This window comes from Prenolepis imparis, unplaced genomic scaffold (assembly GCF_030444845.1).
Source record: "Prenolepis imparis isolate NDT839.2.m4 unplaced genomic scaffold, iyPreImpa1.0 SCAF_1, whole genome shotgun sequence".
NCBI classification, from domain to species: Eukaryota; Metazoa; Arthropoda; class Insecta; order Hymenoptera; family Formicidae; genus Prenolepis; species Prenolepis imparis.
In genome coordinates, this window is record NW_028141159.1 from 19,417,395 (window position 1) to 19,443,321 (window position 25,927).

The 25,927-nt window shown below is 33.7% G+C and overlaps 1 protein-coding gene across 2 annotated transcripts in view; it reads left to right on the forward strand.

Annotated features, from left to right (window-relative positions):
- The first annotated feature begins 3,162 nt into the window (after positions 1-3,162).
- Positions 3,163-25,927, forward strand: part of Cv-c (RhoGTPase activating protein) — a 218,669-nt gene continuing 195,904 nt past the window's right edge. For both annotated transcript variants that reach the window (XM_083036275.1, XM_083036282.1), the window contains exon 1: positions 3,163-4,333. The gene's annotated coding sequence lies outside the window, so the exon portion shown is untranslated. The remainder of the gene's footprint in view (positions 4,334-25,927) is intronic.

Here is a 25,927-nt window from a genome sequence, read left to right on the forward strand (position 1 = left end):
TTACAAGACAGAGTTAAAGATGTAATAACAATAATTGTCGAATGAATTATTCATTATGTTAACTCATATTATTGCGTTATGGTCAGAAAAATTTCCGATTGCGCAGCGAGCAATCGGTAGACGCTCACGCGTAATTAGATTCCCGCTGATCATTCCATGAAAACTGTGGACCGGCGCCTGGGGCACAACGGATGTCTACGTGGACACGCACGTGCGTGCCTTCGCTCCGGAACAGCTGAGAGAGCGGAACGTGTACGCGGGTTGACGAGACGGTGAGTTGGTCGTGCCGGAGTTGAGTGAGAAAGAGAAAAAAAGATAACACCGTATTGCATTCGAAAAAAAAACGTGGCAAAGGTAATGGTACGTTTGTTCGAACAAAGTAAAATGAAACTAATATATCCCGTGAAATTAGCGCAAATCATAATAATTCAATAAGAATGGCCTTTCATAAAAAAATTAGGCTTTATCTCGTATAGGTATATACAATATATTCATATATATATATTAATATATGTCTTTTATGTGTTCAAAATAATATTAAATTACCTATATGTATATATTATAACAAAAAAATTAATTATATCTTAATTTTCTCTCTCGTGCATGTGCATGTTTCTTTATTTTTTTAAATTTACAACTAATTAGAGTATTATTAATCACAATAACTTTCAATATATTTATAAATTATATATATAATACTAATATATAATACAGCCTTGGCCAAAAATGCTTATAAAGCACCCATTCTTAATTGCAATATCAATTAAACAAAATAGAGTTGTGAAATAAAAAAAATAGTTGTCAATATTGTGTGTGAATTTCTTAAAACAAACGTTAAATTTTTTACAATTATTTTTTTTTATTTCACAACTCTATTTTGTTTAATTGATATTGCAATTAAGAATGGGTGCTTTATATTTTTGGCCAAGGCTGTATTATATATTAATATTATATAAATATATATATATATATATATATATATATATATATAATTTATAAATATATTGAAAGTTATTGTGATTAATAATACTCTAATTAGTTGTAAATTTAAAAAAAATAAAGAAGCACGCACATGCACGAGAGAGAAAATTAAGATATCATAATTAATTTTTTTGTTATAATATATACATATAGGTAATTAGAGAGAAATCGTAATTAATTTGTTTTCTCAGTTATATAATGTATAAGCAATTTAATATTGTTTTGAACACATAAAAGACATGTATTAATATTTAATCACAATGATTTAAAACACTAGGAATTTTAATTAGCTATATATCGTTTTTCTTAAAGAAAAAAAAATATTAGAAGAAATTCTTTCTTTCTATATTTCATATGTAGCGACAGAAGAATCGAGAAATGGTATATTATATGTATATACATATATAATATATATAATATATATAATATATATAATATATATAATATATATAATATATAATATATATATTATATATATTTAATATTATATATAAATATAAAAAAACTTACGAAATAGTATTATATTAAGAATAATATATTACAGGTATACAAAGTATATTATATATAATACACAGAAAGAATTTTCTCTTAGAATTTACTCTGAAAATCATGGTAATCGTGGGACAATATGGTATGGAAAGAATTTTATGATAATTTCTCTGAATAATATTTATCACAATAAAAATAATATCTATTACAATAAAATATAAAATATGTTTGATTTATTTTACTATGCAGTTTAGTAAAATTGATCAAACATGTTTTATATTTTATTATGATAGATGTTATCATTTTTATTGTGATAAATATTAATCAGAGAAATTATCATAAAATTCTTTCCTTATTGTCCCACGATTACCATGATTTTCAGGGTAAATTTTAAGAGAAAATTCTCTCAGTGTACTATACGAAAGAAAAACACTCTCTCTCTCTCACTTGTTTCGAAAAAGATTGATTCAATAATAGTAAATCTCGTTGTCGAGATATTCTAAAATCTCGCGTCAAAGTTCTCAAATTATGATTTAAAATGCGCATTGGTTTCGTAAGTAAAACACAGAAGACAACGGACACGGTCACGGCAAAATATTTATGAATCTAATCTCAGCCGTAAACAATCGCGTGTGTGTTTCGATAACAGCAGTATTAGAACATTCATATACTTTCAGAAAAATCTCATTCGTGTATATGACAATTATATTTTCAACGTATTATTAGGCTTGTTTTCTATTTCTGCATTGATGAACTGGTGCAATAAGTTAAAATGAGACGAGTATATATTTTGTCTCACTCTAATTTATTGAAACCAGTGGTGCACAGTTCAGTGAGTGCAGGAATAGAAAACAAGCCTATAATATATTATTTCTGTACGTACAAATATGACTTACCGATCATTTAAACGAAGTATCGAAATATGAATTAAGATGTGCGTTGATTTCACAAGTGAAACGTAGGGCCAATTTCACCAACTCCGGTTAAATAAACCGACGCGGGACGCGGCGGTTACAGTTAGCAGGGTGGCCAACTCCAAAATATGTATGTCTATGAATATCATGAATACTTTCATGTCGCTATTGCCAACTTCGCTAAGAATCGTCGCGTCATCTAATTGGTTGCTAGTGAAATTAGTCCATAGAGGACGATGCAAGTGCGCCATAATGTTTATGAACCTAACTTCAGAATTATGTAAATTATCGCGAGTGTCTCTCGTATATACTTTAATCAGTGACACAAGAAAATACAAATATAACGTACCATTTATATTATTCTAACCATAAGATAAATCGATTTAGATAGGTAGCAGTATCGAAGAATCATTTAGTTATGTATACTTTCAGAAAAATACGAATATATTTCGTGTACTTTCAGTCATGTCTAACGTACCGGTAATTAAAGCGGAGCACGCAGTCTTCGATTCCACTGCTTCTTAGAAAGAAGCGGAGATAAGGATTCTCAATGAAGCTCAGGATGGCGTTGAAGAAGGGGAAGTGATGTGCAGTCGGACGATGTTCGAGCGAAACGATCTGCAAGTGTGAGAGAGAGACAGTGGACGGAGACGTGTGCTCGACGATGTATGCCGTGAGAGCGACTGAGACAGAGCGACTGCGTGACTGGCTCGGCTCGAAGCGGTAAGCGTGCCGAGCATGCGCACGCCGGTGTCGCTGCTCAGTCTCGTCGCGGCGATCGCGGGAGTCGGTCGCACTTGGTGTCGCTAATTCGTTTCGAACACGTCGCTCGCGAACGTGCGCGGAGGCGAGTGGCGTCGCGAGTATTATATTATTCGATATTTTTCGTCAGTGTTTCAACGACGGTGTGTCCTTCGCCCGGCGAGCAAAGCCGGCAAGGTTGCCGCGAAAGCGTTCCGAGAAAAGCGCCCGGGTCGAGGCGAGTGTTTTTCCGGTTTGTTTTTTCGTCGTTTGCGCTCTCGTCGTTTCGCGCGATACCTAAATACAAGTGAGATTTATCGAAAGTGACACAATCGCGGCCTTCTCGCGTCGTCGGTTATCCATTATTACGTACGAAACTGTCGGGATCTGTACGTGTTGACTCTGTGTAAGTGCGTGATTCTCACGCGTAACGGAAATTTCGCGGGAAGGAAACGCTCGTATCATGGCGACAATCAACAAGTGTGGTGGAGTTATAGTCGCAGCCACGTGACTCGTCGCGAGGTATACAACGCAGGGATAAACAATCCTTCGAATTCGCGATATTCGTCGAACTCGTGTACGAGAATTTAAGCTCCAATGCCTGGAAATAAAGTGAAACAGTGACGACACGAAGAATCGTTAACGCGCGTAAAATGGCGCGGAAATCTGGCCGATAGTAGTGAAATCAAAGTGTTACCAACTTCAACATTTAACTGAATATGCATAAACAATATTGATCTCGATCGAATCGAATCGATTGATATTCGATATTTCGATACTTCGATACTTCGATACTTCGATACTTGGATATTTTGTGTTCGACCTGTGTCGCGAGGAAGAGAGCAGACAAGTTGACGGTTAACATTGAAGAGATAATATTTTGTGCGCGTTATTCGCGACAGGAGCGAGTCGTCTCGTCTCGTCGCGTTTCGAGGAGGCCGTTGCTCGGAATTTCGCGGAAGTGAAGTGACTCGAAGTTTCGCGGAAAGTGAAGCGCCGGAAACCCGGTTGGAGAGGAGGACGGCGGCGGGGCCGCAGTGATATAATCGCGGGATCGTGAAAGAGAGAAGACGCCGCCGCGGTGGCCTTTCTTGTGTTCGTCGTCGTGTCGCGCCGACGTTTGTACAAGTGAATTTCAACTCGCCGCTCCGAACACGTGGATGCATGTCGCCGTTTCGCCGCCTTCAACCTTCCCTGCCAATCCTCGGGTGAGTGTACTGTTTCTACTTTCGGTAACATTATACCTATCGATCACAACGATGGAAGATTACGCGAAGAAAAGTATACTCTTTATTTACAAGATTTTCTTTATCAAATACGTACAGTGATAATAATGTTTGGCGTCTCGGAAAATTGAGAGCGAACATTTAATCCTCATCTATTTTGTTGAAATAATAGCCACGTAGAAAACAGTTAGGTTCGGTTAGGTGTGTAATTATGTGTGAAATTTTATTTGCTTTACAGGATTATTTTCAAAATATTGAGTATATCGCGTAAACGTTATTTTACATTTTTCTCTTATGAATTATTAATTCCCGATTGATTAAATTTGACATCCTATTACCCGATAGATTATAAAATGTTTTTATTAAATATAATTTTATTACGCATTAGAATAGTTTTGTCGATAGATATAAATATAGAAAATCGGTGCAAACATTAAATATGCGAATAGTTGTGTGTCATACAGGATTATGGCCAACTGGTTAATATTGCAATCTGATAATAAAATACGTAATTTAAATAATCTGTTTTTTCCGTTTGACACGCAATTCTATGACGTCAATGACATTGTCAACGTCATTTTATTATATGTTATCGATAAAGAGAAGAATAATTGATTAAGCTCTCTAGAAAAACTGAGGAATTATTTATAAAAAAAAATAACGAGAAAATGTGTCATGATTATTAAATCAATAATTCAGTATTTATCGCGAGACGAAATTTAAATCGAAATAGATTTAGTCGCAGAATTATTTGTGAATAACGTAACGTGATATAATAGACGAATTTTTCTTTGTACCGCTAATGACATCGTCATTTTATTATATGTTATCGATAAAGAGAAGAATAATTGATTAAGCTCTCTAGAAAAACTGAGGAATTATTTATAAAAAAAAATAACGAGAAAATGTGTCATGATTATTAAATCAATAATTCAGTATTTATCGCGAGACGAAATTTAAATCGAAATAGATTTAGTCGCAGAATTATTTGTGAATAACGTAACGTGATATAATAGACGAATTTTTCTTTGTACCGCTAATGACATCGTCATTTTATTATATGTTATCGATAAAGAGAATAATAATTGATTAAGCTCTGCAGAAAAATTAAGGAATTATTTATAAAAAAAATACCGAGAAAATGTGTCATGATTATTAAATCAATAATTCAGTATTTATTTATCGCGAGACGAAATTTAAATCGAAATAGATTTAGTCGCAGAATTATTTGTATAAATATCGTAACGTGATATAATAGACGAATCTTTCTTTGTACCGCTACTGTATCGAATTCGTGCCGATGCCGTGTTGAGTACGGTAAAACGTAAGACGACGAGGCGAGATCGTTAGATCGGGCACGGTTTCCGATCGCTCGATCATCCAATTAAACGCGACAACCGATCGCGAATCGCGCGGTGATATCGCGGATTATGCGGCCGCGTAACGGAAGCTGGGGCGCGTTGTTTACAAGAGAGCCGCGGTAGCGCGAGCTTGCACGTCTCAACATCTCGGATCGAAGCTAGCATACCTGGGCGTCGCGACGCGACACGTGCACACCGGTGATTCGTAATCGTTGGATTTATCATAGCGGCTGATCGGTTATCTGCCGGCGGCGAGAGACTCGCTCGTCCAGCTAGGTACGCCGTCGATCCTTGAAGGCGAAATCCTGATTACGATTCCGCTCCATGCTGCGGTGACATCACCGTGAAATCATCATCCTCTTGGAATGCCCCGCCGATTAAATCTACGCGTGTCTAGCTCTGCCTGCGCTTCTCGGGAAAATAATTTTTTTTAATTCGCTAATTTAGAAGGCAAATATTTTGATGATGAAGTTTTACTGCAATATTACACGTGGAATATTTGAAATTATTCTCCAGAATACTTATAATACACAGATATATTGTACACGCAGTTTCTAATTTTTTTATTTTATTATTAATCTTGAGAAAATGTTTTAGTTTTCTCAATTACAATTTCTCCCATATTTATACTTAATATAGTTTGAATTAAGTCTCATATTAATTTCATTCGGTATTATATAAATTTCTTAGGATATTGCATTGCGATATCACTAAAAAAGTAAATGAATTATGTTAATGAAATCAACTGATGCTTTATGACTGAGCTTTTCATTCAATACTCTTGGTAAGGCTCTGAATGAATGTTGCAAAACACGATTGAAAATTATGAATGCCTTTAGCATGCATGAAAAGAAACGTGTTTATTTACGCTTACTTTATAATATCATCACTGGTGTGAACAGACGATAACAGCCGCGGGCAATTGTTGTCATTTTGTACGTGATTAGTATATAGCATGAAGATGTACGATTTTTGAAATAATGACACTAATATTTAAATAGTAGTTTTAATTCATCTCGTAATGCGTGGAGAAGAGTGACGAATTGCGTCACGTGCAAATACGTCAGCTTGATGTCATGATAATCAAGGACAAATAATACGACGTTGAAAGTGTGTTCAAATTATTATGAGTTCATATTATTTACTACTTTAGATATTACAACTAAATACAAAAAAGTAAATAATAGTAAAACATTGTCATTTATATTGAAAAATTTATTAAATGATATTTACTTTAAAAATTATTCAAAAATTTAGAAATTAATACAACTCTTACTGAAGGAATTAGAAAAATAGAATAGATTATATTTTTTTAATCTACACGTAAAAAATAAAATGTATTATGACAATATACATATAATACTTGCATCAAAATCTATGCGATAATGATTTTTCGCGCTTATATGTATATAATTGCTACGAATTGCTATGATTGCACTTTTCGCAGAAATCGCATCGTAGTAACTTATACGAAACGAACAGTCATCGCGTCGATTGTAAATAGTAATGCGATTGCGAAACTAAAAGTTTCGCGTTATGTTGATAATGGTAACGGTTTCCTTAATTCTAAGCGGGAGGGCGAGTTATTTTTGCCAGTTAGATCACAGCAGAGCAAGGCAGCTCTCCTTTGCATACGATGCAACCAAGACTTTTATTTTACATGGCGAAACATTCGTCGTAAATTGACACTTGTCATTAAAATTAAAATATATTTAGAATTTTATATTCTATAAATAACACAAATATTATTCTTATTTTTAAAAAATATAACATATTCTTCTTATAATTAATATTCGTTCTTATTTTATGGGGAAAAAAAACTGTCGCATAAAAACAGTACATTAATTTTTTATTAACAGAGTTGCAGGTATTCGTTTTTTAATAATTATAACTCATTATTAAATATAATATTTTACGAAAATAAATATAAATACTATATATGTTCTGTGCAATAATAGTAATTTTTTTTTAAGTACTTAATATTTTTCAAATTTTATATAATCTCTTTAAATTCTACAACGATTATGTAAAATATTTTCATAATGCAAAGTATGGTTGTCGTGTAGCACTCTTAATTAAATATAGTACAGTTTTCTCCAGAGATAAAAAGATGACGAATTCAAGGGCCATATTGACCGGCCATGGTATATTATATATAAAAGCTATCTTATTATATCATTCGAAATGAACGAGATATCATGCTGACTCATCAATGACGTTTATCAATAGATCAAATAAATATCATGACTATTTCTTCTAAGAACGAGGAAGGAAAGAGAGAAATATAGTCACATGGATATTTGCTTTTTGTACATGTGTAGAAGTCTATCAGTCGCGATAAGATTCCGTGTCTATCATTTTTGGAAACTACTCGACATTCATCGATTTATCACAAAGAAGCGCAGTAGAATTTTTCTGTTTTTCGGAAGACAATATAAAAAACGTAATGATCATCGAACATTTATTAAGAACGATTGTTATTTAAATCTGATTATTAATTATTGGCGCGCGTGCACATACACATGTGCTAATTATGATATTTAATATTACAATTTCTTGAATTTAAATACACAACATCAACATACACGCACACATACATGTACACGTGGCAATTGTTTCACGAAATTTATTATGAAAGAATGACGATGCGCCTTCCTTTGTTCGCCACGACAAGGGCTATGACTCCTTTACCGCAAGTTTCCAACGAAACACGTGGTCAGCACGTGTGACTGCTCTTCCGAAAAGCTCCATATTTTACGATTGATATTTCAGCGCAAGTATGTTCTTTGTTCAGACTCTTGCCTTTTATGAGCAGTATACATTGGATATAAGTGGGTAATACGGACTATAAATAATATTAATTTATTTCATTTATTAAAAATATTCTGTGCATGTGTGCGTGTATATATATTTAAATTCGAGAAATTGTAATATTTAAAAAAAAATCATAATTGATTATATCGTTTATAAAAGACAATTATTATTTTTCAATTTCTATTTTCTAAAATCATTATTTTAATTGTTGATATAAAAATGCACATGATTTAAAGAAAATATTAAAATTTAGTAACATAATGCTAAATCAACTACTGTAGATATATAGTAGTCTTGAATCACATCGTTTCGCTTTAACGCATTTTAATAGATTATGAATTATAAAGTTTTGCATGTGCAATTTCCACATATAAGAGATTTCTGATTTTATACCATATTATACGAAAAAATAGAAAAAAAAATTACGTCAAGTTCTACTGTACTACAGGATTAATTGCGTCGTCAGTAATCCTCTGACTTCTCTTTGCTTCCTTCTTGATCCTTCAACTTTTACGTGCCTCCGCGGAGTCGCTCGTGCCTTTTCCCCCCGTATGATTTACATCCCGCATTTATGACGCAACGTAAAACCGCGTGAAACTTTCCGCAAGCCAACCCCGACGCGGACTTGATGCCGGGAGCACTCTTCTCCTCGCGCTTCTTTAAATGCCTGTATATCTCGGTGGGTGATGTGTGAAATATTTATGCGCGATCCGGGCTTTATTCCTCAGACTTGGAGCGCCGCAAGGAGCAGCAGTAACGCGTTTGTATCGTTGTGAATAAAATAGAGGAAAACAGAGAAGTCTGCGCGCGCCACAATTTTTCTAAAAGACTCCGTGGTGTCAAGAGAGAAAGGAGTATGTTTAAAAATAACCAAAATAACAGTTTTGACAGAATTTTTTCCGTTTCTGCTTCTTTTACTTTACACGGAAGATAGTAAAACGCGGCTGCAAATTCACGCAAGTGAGATTTTAATGCGAATAGAAAATGTTAATGGCGTGAAGGCAATCGTGCGTGGGAATTTAATTTTCTTAGCGTCTGCCGGCCGGTTGCACACATACGGTAATGACCGGTACTTATTGTGTCATTGGGTCATATTTCTCGAGGAATTATGGTTATGCCGTAGCGCGCTTCTTTGAAATCGAGCCCGCGGTATATCGGTTGTCCCTCCGACGAAGGACGACTCCTAAAAGCGACCTCCGTTAACCAGGATTACTGTCGACGGGACACGAGGAATAATTTTATAATCCTTTACACAGGAGCTCAAAAAAATTTGCCTCAATCTCTGGTGACGGCTTTAAAAAGTTTTAAAATTTCAAAAAAATAATATCTTTCTCTACACGCCCGCAAGTTATATATTAATTACAATCATGCATGAGATAATTGAAACCTCTGGATAATTTAAACAAAGTAAAGAATTTAATAAAGTTTCAAACACAAATAAAATTTCGATAATTTTTGGAATATCATTAAAAGAATAGAGAATCTTTAATAACAATTAATTAAAATTGGTAAACAATAATTTCATTATTGGATTTTATATTCCTGTAAAGTTGGCATCTCATGTTTTAAAAAATTAATTTTTTATAAAAATGAGATCCATCTTTATACGAAAGATTTTATTGTATTGCCTAAATTATTATAAGATCTCAGTTTTTATTTTACTTTGGTGTGTGTGATTTTATATTTTAACATAAAGATATTTTTTCTTTCTCTTTTTTCTATCGAAAAAATAGTTACAATCTCGAATTAAATTGCGTTAGCGTCGATACAATCAGGAAGCATTGAGAAGCTACTGAGTCAATCGTAGTGGCTAAGAATACAGTAAAGAAAATCAACAGAGAGATAAAGAAGGAGGAGCATCTACCGATCGAATCGTGATTCAAATATGCAAATTGGGCTCGTCGATCTCTACCCAACCACTCACGCACGTGCATGTACACACGTGAATGTGGCGCACCATCCTCGTATTGCGCGGCACATAATGGACAATCGAGGAAATCGAAAGCAATTATAGCCAATTAAAGAGTAAGGGGGCTATTGTCACTGTTCGGTACGTCGATAAGAGCGTCACTCGTGCGTGAAATGGTATTAAAGCGGAAGAGTTCGAGATCAAAGCGCGATGAGTAAAGTGCGTGCGCGATGGCACGAAATTATCTCTCTCTGTCTAATTAAATAACGCGGAAAACGCGGGTGGTCTCTTCCGTCGATAGAGCTGATGATAAAACTTACGCGATAAAAGCGACTTTGACGTCGCGTAAATTCTTGTCTCGCGAGCGCGAGATCGAAAAACGATCCTGAAATATGGTGTAAAATCTCTCATCTATTGACGTATTCCAAGTAATCTAAAGCTAAATAAATATCGAGTCATAACGTAATTTCAATCACGTAATTATTACAACTGATCAAAATCTATCAATATATTAATAAATAGAATTTAGCAATTGATAGGTCTCGAGAAACGCTAAAATTTTTATTACAAACAAGGATATTTCGAATAAGTTTATTACTGTCACTATTATTATTTTATAATTTAAAAATAAATATTAAAATCGCGATATAAATAGACCTATTTTATCAAGGCGGCGATTAAAAAGCCGCGTCAAGAAATCATTGATAGTGTCCGTATCAATGTCTCAAAGAACTTCTCGTCTTGCATAAGGATTAAGTTCTCTGAAATTGTTTGCAAAGACTTAACGGATGAATCATATTACGCATGTCCCTAAACCTTTTAGCCTGCTACATTTGCTCGCGATTAGTTGCACATACTTATTTACGAACTTATTCGGGTTCGAGGAAAATATATTTAATTTGCAGCGGGGTAATTTTTCCTTGTCACGCTTGCAAAATTGATCCTAATATTATTCATTCATTCATTATTATTACACATTATATATCTTATATTTTCTGATTAAATAATTTGAAAATTATGTGCATAATCTATTAATTGCTTTCATTCAGACCAATAATTTTTAGCATGTATTTGTTACTTCAACATATAATTTTTTATTTGACATTTTATTAAAGGTATGGCAAATTTCGTCTTTAGATAAATACGCTGTTGTAAGCTTAGTGATGTGACCTTTTAAAATGTTTATAAAAATATTAATGAGTATGATTATATTATATTCATGTTATATTTATATTTATAGCTTAAAATAATATATTATCCTTGTAACATTCACGCAATATTTTCGGCATTTTCCTCCATTAAGATTTATTACTATATAAACGTGTATCTCTTAGCATTTGCGATATGCATATCTTGAATATTGCATCATTTTATGATTAATATTTATTATATATCACGAATATTTTTCGTGATTTGCATATAATCTACGAGCATTTGCGCACACACATACAACACGTAATTTATTTCTGATTTTTTTACGCCACGTGGTAGAATATAAATAGGTTATAAATTCCTCGTTCCATTGATAGGTTTGTAGACAAAAGAAAACTTATGCGCATGTTCTCTGGTACATCTTCACTGTAATTTATTCAAGAAGCATTCACTGTTAATCAATTCGTAGAAAGCTGATCTCGCGAGCGGGCTATCAAAAACGACGTTTAGAATACACGGAGTTAACGACCATAAAGTCGCGACGTAAGAAACGCTCATAAAATTTATCATTTGATATTTGAATATATATGCAAGATTAATTCAAATACTTGTGGCATTAAAATATTATTTGATTATAAATTTAGTAAATGTTATAAATTTCTTTTATAACAAGAATATTTGTTTATTTAACAAATATTCAAAAAGCGATAGTCATTGAAAAAAAGAGAGAAGCTACTTCTAGCATATATACTTTTAGCAGTAAATTATTGACATGATATGTCATTGATATTTATTCTAGCATCACATTTACTCGTGTGAACTTGGCACACCATACTTAAAAATCTAAAAATTTATTTAGACTTCTGGCAGTCTTTTGAATAGTTCTAGAATTCTACCTAAATATTTTAAATAGTTCCGATAATTAAATACAAAAAAGATTTTTAGGTATGGTGTGCCAAGTTCACAGGAGTGTCACATTTTGCTAAATCGTTAGATTTAATATGAACAACGGCGAAGGAACAAAGATGACATAAAAAGATACAAAAAGAGAAAGAATATAAGAGCGAAAAAAAAATATAAAGACTTTTACTGAATTGACTTCGCGTTTAAGCGTAACAAGAAGTTTACCATTTATCTATGGCACTGAGTCACGATGTCACAAGAAGAGTCCGTCTCGTTTTAATCGAGCGACGAGTCGATGAATCGCGCGGACTACAAGGAGCGCGGGATCTCCTGTAAGGATCATTGATACATCTTTCTTTTTCGCTATCTGCGGCCTCCTCTCACCCTTGTTCGTTCTTTATATATCGGAATCGACCGCGTGTAAAACCAGTTCTACGACTTGGGGATGGTGAGAGGATAAAGTACCTTATAGCTCGCGTACTCGTGACTGTTTCAGAGCAAAATGGATCATACGGATCACGTTTCATTATATTTTTTTTTGCTATATTTTTTATTATTATTAAATCTCATTATTAAATAAGTATTTGGCATCTACTATATCTGCTGAAATTTGCCTTTTAATTCCTATAATACCTAATAAGCTTAAATATTATCTCTGAATTATAAATGAAAAAATAAAATAATAGGATTAAAATATATTCGATCATTTTAAATTTACGTAAATTCTATCTATTGAGATGCTGAATTTGTATGTCTGTGTATTTGCCGCATTATCGAAAGAGTACAAATAAGTAGCAAAGAAATCTCTTTGATTTTAAATTTAAATATATAATTCTATTATAATTTAATTTAATTCGACACGCGTATTTAATTTGATATTAAAATCTTAGAGAAATCTCAGAGTTAAAAAAAAAAGAAAATTACAATATAACAAAGAGAATTAGGAAAGTTAATTGGATAAAAACTCTTATCTTGTGTAAGGTAGATAGAAGCGAATATCGTAAAGAGATACCGTATTTTATCTTAATAAATTTAATCAGCTCAGTCTACGTGCAAAAATAGCGGAACACGGTGAACCGACTGGAAATTACATTCGATTTAATTTCGCGTGCATCACGATTTTAATGTAATTCACATTTATGGCGTTTATATTGCGGGATTCAACGAACGTTCGCTGCCGCTTGCGCATCGCGACAAGATATCATAATTCTAAGTTCTATGACCCGTATATACAAGTATATCGGCGCTGCACTTTCGAGATCCTTTCGCGGAGGGATCGAGACGGTAGATAAGGGCCCCTCACAATGTAAAGCAACCTTTTCTCTGACGCGATCCGAAGCCCTGGTAGAGAAGCGAGTCGGACGATCTCCGCGGATAACCGACGGCCGTCAGTGAAGTAGAAGTACAAGATACTCGCCGTTCAAAATGCAACGAGCTATCGCGGTAGAAGCACGACCACCGCGCGAGTTATTCGCCGCCGCTCGAATGCCACGATGCAATCATTGCTGAAGAAGCACGACCACCGAGCGATCGTATTAACCGCATGATGGGAAAAGCGTGGCAGTCCGCGACTTTGGGGAAAGTTCTAGCCTCGTCGCGATATTTAAAAAAAAAATAAAAACACAAGTGTCAATATAGTTTGCAGCAATTCGAGATAATTAATGAAAGATTAAACGTCTGTATATTTTTTTTCCACTGGAATTTTTATTTCTAAAAAGTCTAAAAATAATTTTTTCGTAGCTTCAGTTTTTACTTTAAATCATTAGCTTGCGAGTGTGTATTTCTAACAATTAAGTACGAACGATTCTAATCCTGTGCACTAGAATTCGAGGTTCACATTGTGTGTCCCCTTCTGACATCGTTCAAACAAACATCACGTCCGATTCGAGACACATCGTATCCTTATTCTCTCGTAGACGTTGCAACGACGCGCTGTTTGTTTGCACTACTGCAATAACTCAAGCTATGACCTAAATATTTTCTGATCTTATAAGTCGCGTAGAAATTTACGTTATCCGAAACACTCTTTTGCACGAACGCGGACGTAACTCGTGGAGTAAATTGAGTCGAGTGAATTTAAAATTTAAATCGCGTGCGAAATAAAATTAAATACAATAAATTACGTTCGTGAAAAATGGCTATACTCGAACTCAAAGTATATGTTGTAACAATAAAACATTAAAGAGCCGACGCATTATTTACTCTGGGGGTATGGCACCATCTGTTACTCGATAGCGACTGTTTTCGAGTTTGTTATTAAGTTTTCGCGTATCCGAGTCACGAGGTGAATCGTACGAAACACGCGATAAACTGTAAATCGTGTGATAATAACTCCCGTCACGCAATCTTCACGATCACGTTATGTCGATATCCTCGCACGATTCCTTGTACATTTTACAAACGCGATAAATCAAGACGTCGCACTATGCCCGGTTTCATACTTTCATCGTTTCCCTATTATGCTCATGCAGCATTATGTCTAGCAACAAAGTTAAGTCTTGCTAAAATGGCATGAAAATGGATTGCCGTAATTCAGGAAGAAAATACATATCAGATTTAATAATCTTTAATCTTTATTTCTTATTGTATACTCTGCCGAATTACTCGAAGGAAAATAAGTGCTACATTAATGCAATACGGAAAGGAAATGTATTATATGTATATTGGAGATGTAATGTAGATGAATATTAAGATTTCAATTCTGTCAACTTAACCAGATAAATTTAGTAAGCTCAGACAAAATTGAATCAATTATACGATTTCATTACTTTATGATATATAATATAAAAAAAATACATATATATTTTTTAATTAAGCTGCGCGAGGAGGGGATAATTAGCGACATATTTCTGCTGATTTTATAATGCAATTGACGGTTCGGGAAAAAAGCTCGAGACAGATGAATGTATCGTTCCCGTTTATCATTTCCGGATGGATACCGAGAGAGGCTGAGTCATACGTATGTGCGAACCATAAGAACATTATGAAGTCGCGAAAGTAACAAAGGGGCCACACACTCGCGGATAGCACGTTTGATCCTTGAGCGTGACGAAGAATGTACTTAAGAAGGGATTCTTAATGATCTAAATTCTCTCCATCTAACTTCGGAGTCAATCGGAAAGAACCTTTAAGGCCAGAGCCACGCTCGTTATAAATTTCCGTTAATTATATCTAACGATTCAATAAATGTTTTATTGTACACATTCCTACGGCGCAGCTTCTCTCAAAGAACTCAATTTATCGCATAGATGCTGCGGGTGATTCGACAATAAATTAGAAAGCGACAACTTCCGCTATTATGACTTTTATAATTCTCATTAACATTTCTCGAATTTTCGTGAAAATTGTATTTCTTAATTAAGAGAAGCTTCTCTTTCTTCGATTTTTCATTAAAATAAAAAAATTTGTTTTTTAAAATCTATTTCTATGTTATAAGTGAACATTCTTTTGAACCGCGACTTTAAGGACTGCTAATTTAATAGTGAATGATTTCTTCAATTTTTTAAATTTACTAGACGAAAAAAATGACGGAATAATTTACGAACATGAATAAATTATAGAAATTGCTTAAAATGAGAATATTAACAATTATGCATATATTTATTTATATATTTTTGAATAAAACATAATTCTTGGGACTAGTGGTTTAATTTCTATACGCGTATAGAATTAATATATTTAATAAATAGATTTTCGTTTTTCATATCAATGATTCTTTGTCGAAAATTGAAGAATTTCGACAAGAGTCCATTGAGAATATTTCTCTTTTCTGAGTGCGAAGCCGGAACTAGCTATTCCACGATGAATGTTTAGAACTAGTTAGCGGTCGCTAAACATCGCGGGTATATAGTCAGCATCCTGGGCGACCAGCTCCTTTCAGCTTACGTTTCCATCCATTGAACACCTTATAGTGAGTTCCTCGAAGGGAGAGAGACGAAGAAAGGTTGTAAGAAGGCCTTGCAAGGTTACCTATCTCTTAGCGAGGTCTACGAACTACTTTCGAGTCTGCCTGCCTGTGTACTTATATCACGCATCTGTCTGTGTACTTATATTTATCGCCTTTTTAGCGCAGCAAATTCTTTTGAAGTTTTAGAATTTACTTGGAAATATATGTATAAAATAAGAAATAGAGGAGAATGTATAATTGACAGATAAATACGGGTGTGTGAAGTTGGCACCCCTATGTTACGATATCATAGTTCTGTTAAGAGTTCTGAATTATTTAGAAGCTAAGGAAGAGTTCTTGATAGTTTTTATAAATAGTTCCGGTCATTATGATAATGAAATTTGACTTTGAAAAATGGGGGTGCCAACTTCACGATTTTTTTACACATCGAGTTCCAATAGTTCTGAGCTTAATTTTAAAACTCTTTTGAGTAGATCTATAGTTCCTGATACTTTTTTAAAGAGTTCTGCAGTTTTTAGATAACAAAAAAATACTTAAAAAAAAATTTTTAATGTTTTAAAATTTGATTTTAAGATACGATAGTTCTGGGATATTTCTATTATTATTTTATTGATTTCGAAGAGTTCTCTGCAATTAAAAATAATTTATATCCAAAAATGAAAAAATTCTACACTTTAAACGAAATTTCAAAAACCAGTTAAAAATAACACGTATCTTCTTACTTCGTCACCCGATTGCATTAACTCATAAGACTTTTCGTCAACACTCGTCGAGAACTGTTCAGAACTCCAGTCAGAACTAATCGGAACTCTGAAAAAATTTTCACATTTTCACAGTTCTCGACGAGTGTTGACGAAAAGTCTTATGAGTTAATGCAATCGGGTGACGGAGTAAGAAGATACGTGTTATTTTTAACTGGTTTTTGAAATTTCGTTTAAAGTGTAGAATTTTTTCATTTTTGGATATAAATTATTTTTAATTGCAGAGAACTCTTCGAAATCAATAAAATAATAATAGAAATATCCCAGAACTATCGTATCTTAAAATCAAATTTTCTACAATTTTTAATATTTCTTTAAGTATTTTTTTTTAATCTAAAAACTGTAGAACTCTTTAAAAAAAGTATCAGGAACTATAGATCTACTCAAAAGAGTTTTAAAATTAAGCTCAGAACTATTGGAACTCGATGTGTAAAAAAATCGTGAAGTTGGCACCCCCATTTTTCAAAATCAATTTTCATTATCATAATGACCGGAACTATTTATAAAAACTATCAAGAACTCTTCCTTAGCTTCTAAATAATTCAGAACTCTTAACAGAACTATGATATCGTAACATAGGGGTGCCAACTTCACACACCCTTTTTTTATCTCTATAAAAATTGCACAACTCTTTCAAAAATAATCAAGAACTATGTAACTATTAAACAATTAAAATTTACTCACCTCACGGTTGCTCCTTTGTTGCCCGATGCCTTCCCGGGCCTCCTCGTACAAGTTTCGAAACACTTGCACTCGCGTTACTTTTTTCCGTTTGCGACGCGCGGCGACGCCCGGGTTTTAGCTATCACATTTTTGACGCGTTTCGGTAAAACGCGAGACTCACGAGAGCTTATTCGCGCACGAAAACCGAAGCTCCGTTTTCGCGTCGCCGCTTTTTTTCAAGGCTCATTTATCGGAGGGCCTTATCGAACGAAGATGATCAAGATGGCGACTTCGCCGCGACGTACTGAAGTCGCTCAAGAACGCAAGCGAGACGAATATTGAGCGAAATTCATGGCCGATGATATCAATCTCGAGTGTGCGATCGCGATTACGATGTCGGTACGTGCGACGCGATCGGATTTATACGATAATTAATCGTCAAAGACGCTAATTAATACACCCGTCCTTTCGCGGACCGACAATAAGCACGCGACCGTTGGCCACGAACAACCGAGGAACAGCACTGGATCTAGACTGGCACTGCCAGGTTCGGAACGCGCAACGAAGTCACGCCACCGCGTAGTGGTGGGGGGTGGGGGTATGTAGTCGCGATGTGATTCGCCGAGCTCCCACGTCGCGACCTCTACATACCCCCACCACTACGACGTGGCGCGACGTGTCGTTGCGCGTTCCGAAACTGGCAGGCGTCAGTCTAGCTCCATTGCTGCTCGTCGGTTGTTCGTGATTAAGGTCGCGCGCTTCTTGTCGTTCCGCGAAAGAACGAATGTATTAATTAGTATCTTTAGTGGTTAATTATCGTATAAATATGATCACGTCGCGCGTACCAACATCGTAATCGCGCTCGCAAGCGCGAGAATGATCTCGTTGGTCGTAAATCTCGCTCAATATTCGTCTCGCTTGCGTCCTTCGGCGACTTCTGAGTGCGTCGCGGCGAAGTCGCCATTTTCGTTCGACAAGCGCTGCTACGTTCTCGTGGTACTTTCCACTTCGTGATTAACGGTCGCGCGCTCATTGCCGGTCCGGTCCGCGAGTGTGTGTTAATTAGTGTCTTTGGTGGTTAATTATCGTATAAATATGATCACGTCGCGCGTACCAATATCGTAATCGCGATCGCAAGCGCGAGATTGATCTCGTCGGCCGTGAATCTCGCTCAATGTTCGTCTCGCTTGCATCTTTCGGTGACTTATGTGCGTCGCGGCGAAGTCGCCATTTTGATCATCTTCGTTCGATAAGGCCCTCCGATAAATGAGCCTTGAAAAAAAGCGGCGACGCGAAAACGGAGCTTCGGTTTTCGTGCGCGAATAAGCTCTCGCGAGTCTCGCGTTTTACCGAAACGCGTCAAAAATGTGATAGCTAAAACCCGGGCGTCGCCGCGCGTCACAAACGGAACAAAGTGTTTGTGTTGTGAACGTGAGTGTTTCGAAACTTCTACGAGGAGGAGGCCCGGGGTGGCATCGGGCAACGGCAAAGCAACCATATGGTAAATAATTTATTTATTATAATAATAAAAAGCCGTTATATATTGATTTTTATTTATTATATATATATATAATGATCAAAGAAAAATGCGAGATAGAATATGACAAAATTATTTTATTAAATCATAAATAGTTTTCATAATGTTTCGAGATGATAACAATTAGCTGGACACACTGTGTCCTTGTTTGCACTGGATATTCAAGCAACGAAATTTGAAACGATAAGGTAATAATGTTATTCCGAGGAGTGTCTTACTGTCGCAGTACATGTATCGACATGTACATTTTTTCTGGAATTACACATTACTTAGCATTGATCTACATTCTACATTAATCCACAAGCATAAACTAATAATAACCCAGATAAAATTAAAACGTTTTGAAAAGTAAAAATAATGTTATGTCGTTTTTTTAAAATATATTTTATTAAATATTATAATTTATATGAAATCATTAATATTTAATTTTTAATTTGTTCAGATCTAATCGAATTTTATTTCTATTTTGTGTGTGTTCAAGTTTATATATAAGAAATTTTTATTAAAAATGTTTTTTTTTGTTGATTTTTAAAAATATTTTAAGCACGAAGTTTAAAAGAAGACACTTTTTTAAATTTATAATCAGGAATGCGTTTTTGTTATATCTTAATTATAATATAAAAATATAATATAATTTTAATCACTTTTTTATTCACTTTTACCACTTTTACGTCGGGCCAGAAATTTTTCGACCTGTCATACGAAAGTTTGCAATAACTTTTTATATAACAATCTCAGCGCTTCGAGCATTAATAATTATTGGTAAAAGTCGTCCGGTGCTACCCAAAATTGTCAAAATAACTATAGAAACATTAAAAAAATTTTTATGTTCCGGGGAATAAATAATTTTTAACAGTTCTGATAATCAGGCTTGGAGAATTAATAGTTATTGATAGAACAAGTAAAAACGTGGAAACCGCATGTCTCTGTTTATTATAGTTTAAAAGATATCGATTTATTTCACTTTTACCACTTTTCCGTCGGGCCAGAAATTTTTCGACCTGTCATACGAAAGTTTGCAATAACTTTTTATATATTAATCCTAGCGCTTTGAGAATTAATAGTTATTGGTAGAACTCGTCCGGTGCTACCCAAAATTGTCAAAATAACTATAGAAACATTAAAAAAATTTTTATTTATTGTCGAAAAATTTCTATGTCCCGGGGAATAAATAATTTTTAGCAGTTCTGATAATCAGGCTTGGAGAATTAATAATTATTAATAGAACAAGTAAAAACGTGGAAACCGTATGTCTCTATTTATTATAGTTCAAAAGATATCGATTTATTTCACTTTTACCACTTTTCCGTCGGGCCAGAAATTTTTCCACCTGTCATACGAAAGTTTGCAATAACTTTTTATATATTAATCCTAGCGCTTCGAGAATTCATAGTTATTGGTAGAACTCGTCCGGTGCTACCCAAAATTGTTAAAATAACTATAGAAACATTAAAAAAATTTTTATTTATTGTCGAAAAATTTCTATGTCCCGGGGAATAAATAATTTTTAGCAGTTCTGATAATCAGGCTTGGAGAATTAATAGTTATTGATAGAACAAGTAAAAACGTGGAAACCGCATGTCTCTGTTTATTATAGTTTAAAAGATATCGATTTATTTCACTTTTATCACTTTTCCGTCGGGCCAGAAATTTTTCGACCTGTCATACGAAAGTTTGCAATAACTTTTTATATATTAATCCTAGCGCTTCGAGCATTAATAGTTATTGGTAGAACTCGTCCGGTGCTACCCAAAATTGTTAAAAAAAATATAGAAACACTAAAAAAATTTTTATTTATTGTCGAAAAATTTCTATGTCCCGGGGAATAAATAATTTTTAGCAGTTCTGATAATCAGGCTTGGAGAATTAATAGCTATTAATAGAATAAGTAAAATCGTGGAAACCGCATGTCTCTGTTTATTATAGTTTAAAAGATATCGATTTATTTCACTTTTACCACTTTTACGTCGGGCCAGAAATTTTTCCAGCTGTCATACGAAAGTTTGCAATAACTTTTTATATATTAATCCTAGCGCTTCGAGAATTCATAGTTATTGGTAGAACTCGTCCGGTGCTACCCAAAATTGTTAAAATAACTATAGAAACATTAAAAAAATTTTTATTTATTGTCGAAAAATTTCTATGTCCCGGGGAATAAATAATTTTTAGCAGTTCTGATAATCAGGCTTGGAGAATTAATAGCTATTAATAGAACAAGTAAAATCGTGGAAACCGCATGTCTCTGTTTATTATAGTTTAAAAGATATCGATTTATTTCACTTTTATCACTTTTCCGTCGGGCCAGAAATTTTTCGACCTGTCATACGAAAGTTTGCAATAACTTTTTATATAACAATCTCAGCGCTTCGAGCATTAATAGTTATTGGTAGAACTCGTCCGGTGCTACCCAAAATTGTTAAAATAACTATAGAAACATTAAAAAAATTTTTATTTATTGTCGAAAAATTTCTATGTCCCGGGGAATAAATAATTTTTAGCAGTTCTGATAATCAGGCTTGGAGAATTAATAGTTATTGATAGAACAAGTAAAAACGTGGAAACCGCATGTCTCTGTTTATTATAGTTTAAAAGATATCGATTTATTTCACTTTTATCACTTTTCCGTCGGGCCAGAAATTTTTCGACCTGTCATACGAAAGTTTGCAATAACTTTTTATATAACAATCTCAGCGCTTCGAGCATTAATAGTTATTGGTAGAACTCGTCCGGTGCTACCCAAAATTGTTAAAATAACTATAGAAACATTAAAAAAATTTTTATTTATTGTCGAAAAATTTCTATGTCCCGGGGAATAAATAATTTTTAGCAGTTCTGATAATCAGGCTTGGAGAATTAATAGTTATTGATAGAACAAGTAAAAACGTGGAAACCGCATGTCTCTGTTTATTATAGTTTAAAAGATATCGATTTATTTCACTTTTATCACTTTTCCGTCGGGCCAGAAATTTTTCGACCTGTCATACGAAAGTTTGCAATAACTTTTTATATATTAATCCTAGCGCTTTGAGAATTAATAGTTATTGGTAGAACTCGTCCGGTGCTACCCAAAATTGTCAAAATAACTATAGAAACATTAAAAAAATTTTTATTTATTGTCGAAAAATTTCTATGTCCCGGGGAATAAATAATTTTTAGCAGTTCTGATAATCAGGCTTGGAGAATTAATAATTATTAATAGAACAAGTAAAAACGTGGAAACCGTATGTCTCTATTTATTATAGTTCAAAAGATATCGATTTATTTCACTTTTACCACTTTTCCGTCGGGCCAGAAATTTTTCCACCTGTCATACGAGAGTTTGCAATAACTTTTTATATAACAATCTCAGCGCTTTGAGAATTAATAGTTATTGGTAGAACTCGTCCGGTGCTACCCAAAATTGTTAAAAAAAATATAGAAACACTAAAAAAATTTTTATTTATTGTCGAAAAATTTCTATGTCCCGGGGAATAAATAATTTTTAGCAGTTCTGATAATCAGGCTTGGAGAATTAATAATTATTAATAGAACAAGTAAAAACGTGGAAACCGCATGTCTCTATTTATTATAGTTTAAAAGATATCGATTTATTTCACTTTTATCACTTTTCCGTCGGGCCAGAAATTTTTCTACCTGTCATACGAAAGTTTGCAATAACTTTTTATATAACAATCTCAGCGCTTCGAGCATTAATAGTTATTGGTAGAACTCGTCCGGTGCTACCCAAAATTGTTAAAAAAAATATAGAAACACTAAAAAAATTTTTATTTATTGTCGAAAAATTTCTATGTCCCGGGGAATAAATAATTTTTAGCAGTTCTGATAATCAGGCTTGGAGAATTAATAGCTATTAATAGAATAAGTAAAATCGTGGAAACCGCATGTCTCTGTTTATTATAGTTTAAAAGATATCGATTTATTTCACTTTTACCACTTTTACGTCGGGCCAGAAATTTTTCCAGCTGTCATACGAAAGTTTGCAATAACTTTTTATATATTAATCCTAGCGCTTCGAGAATTCATAGTTATTGGTAGAACTCGTCCGGTGCTACCCAAAATTGTTAAAATAACTATAGAAACATTAAAAAAATTTTTATTTATTGTCGAAAAATTTCTATGTCCCGGGGAATAAATAATTTTTAGCAGTTCTGATAATCAGGCTTGGAGAATTAATAGTTATTGATAGAACAAGTAAAAACGTGGAAACCGCATGTCTCTGTTTATTATAGTTTAAAAGATATCGATTTATTTCACTTTTATCACTTTTCCGTCGGGCCAGAAATTTTTCGACCTGTCATACGAAAGTTTGCAATAACTTTTTATATAACAATCTCAGCGCTTCGAGCATTAATAGTTATTGGTAGAACTCGTCCGGTGCTACCCAAAATTGTTAAAATAACTATAGAAACATTAAAAAAATTTTTATTTATTGTCGAAAAATTTCTATGTCCCGGGGAATAAATAATTTTTAGCAGTTCTGATAATCAGGCTTGGAGAATTAATAGTTATTGATAGAACAAGTAAAAACGTGGAAACCGCATGTCTCTGTTTATTATAGTTTAAAAGATATCGATTTATTTCACTTTTATCACTTTTCCGTCGGGCCAGAAATTTTTCGACCTGTCATACGAAAGTTTGCAATAACTTTTTATATAACAATCTCAGCGCTTCGAGCATTAATAGTTATTGGTAGAACTCGTCCGGTGCTACCCAAAATTGTTAAAAAAAATATAGAAACACTAAAAAAATTTTTATTTATTGTCGAAAAATTTCTATGTCCCGGGGAATAAATAATTTTTAGCAGTTCTGATAATCAGGCTTGGAGAATTAATAGCTATTAATAGAATAAGTAAAATCGTGGAAACCGCATGTCTCTGTTTATTATAGTTTAAAAGATATCGATTTATTTCACTTTTACCACTTTTACGTCGGGCCAGAAATTTTTCCAGCTGTCATACGAAAGTTTGCAATAACTTTTTATATATTAATCCTAGCGCTTCGAGAATTCATAGTTATTGGTAGAACTCGTCCGGTGCTACCCAAAATTGTCAAAATAACTATAGAAACATTAAAAAAATTTTTATTTATTGTCGAAAAATTTCTGTCCCGGGGAATAAATAATTTTTAGCAGTTCTGATAATCAGGCTTGGAGAATTAATAATTATTAATAGAACAAGTAAAAACGTGGAAACCGTATGTCTCTATTTATTATAGTTCAAAAGATATCGATTTATTTCACTTTTACCACTTTTCCGTCGGGCCAGAAATTTTTCCACCTGTCATACGAGAGTTTGCAATAACTTTTTATATAACAATCTCAGCGCTTTGAGAATTAATAGTTATTGGTAGAACTCGTCCGGTGCTACCCAAAATTGTTAAAAAAAATATAGAAACACTAAAAAAATTTTTATTTATTGTCGAAAAATTTCTATGTCCCGGGGAATAAATAATTTTTAGCAGTTCTGATAATCAGGCTTGGAGAATTAATAGCTATTAATAGAATAAGTAAAATCGTGGAAACCGCATGTCTCTGTTTATTATAGTTTAAAAGATATCGATTTATTTCACTTTTATCACTTTTCCGTCGGGCCAGAAATTTTTCGACCTGTCATACGAAAGTTTGCAATAACTTTTTATATAACAATCTCAGCGCTTCGAGCATTAATAGTTATTGGTAGAACTCGTCCGGTGCTACCCAAAATTGTTAAAAAAAATATAGAAACACTAAAAAAATTTTTATTTATTGTCGAAAAATTTCTATGTCCCGGGGAATAAATAATTTTTAGCAGTTCTGATAATCAGGCTTGGAGAATTAATAGCTATTAATAGAACAAGTAAAATCGTGGAAACCGCATGTCTCTGTTTATTATAGTTTAAAAGATATCGATTTATTTCACTTTTACCACTTTTACGTCGGGCCAGAAATTTTTCCAGCTGTCATACGAAAGTTTGCAATAACTTTTTATATATTAATCCTAGCGCTTCGAGAATTCATAGTTATTGGTAGAACTCGTCCGGTGCTACCCAAAATTGTTAAAATAACTATAGAAACATTAAAAAAATTTTTATTTATTGTCGAAAAATTTCTATGTCCCGGGGAATAAATAATTTTTAGCAGTTCTGATAATCAGGCTTGGAGAATTAATAGTTATTGATAGAACAAGTAAAAACGTGGAAACCGCATGTCTCTGTTTATTATAGTTTAAAAGATATCGATTTATTTCACTTTTATCACTTTTCCGTCGGGCCAGAAATTTTTCGACCTGTCATACGAAAGTTTGCAATAACTTTTTATATAACAATCTCAGCGCTTCGAGCATTAATAGTTATTGGTAGAACTCGTCCGGTGCTACCCAAAATTGTTAAAAAAAATATAGAAACACTAAAAAAATTTTTATTTATTGTCGAAAAATTTCTATGTCCCGGGGAATAAATAATTTTTAGCAGTTCTGATAATCAGGCTTGGAGAATTAATAGCTATTAATAGAACAAGTAAAATCGTGGAAACCGCATGTCTCTGTTTATTATAGTTTAAAAGATATCGATTTATTTCACTTTTACCACTTTTA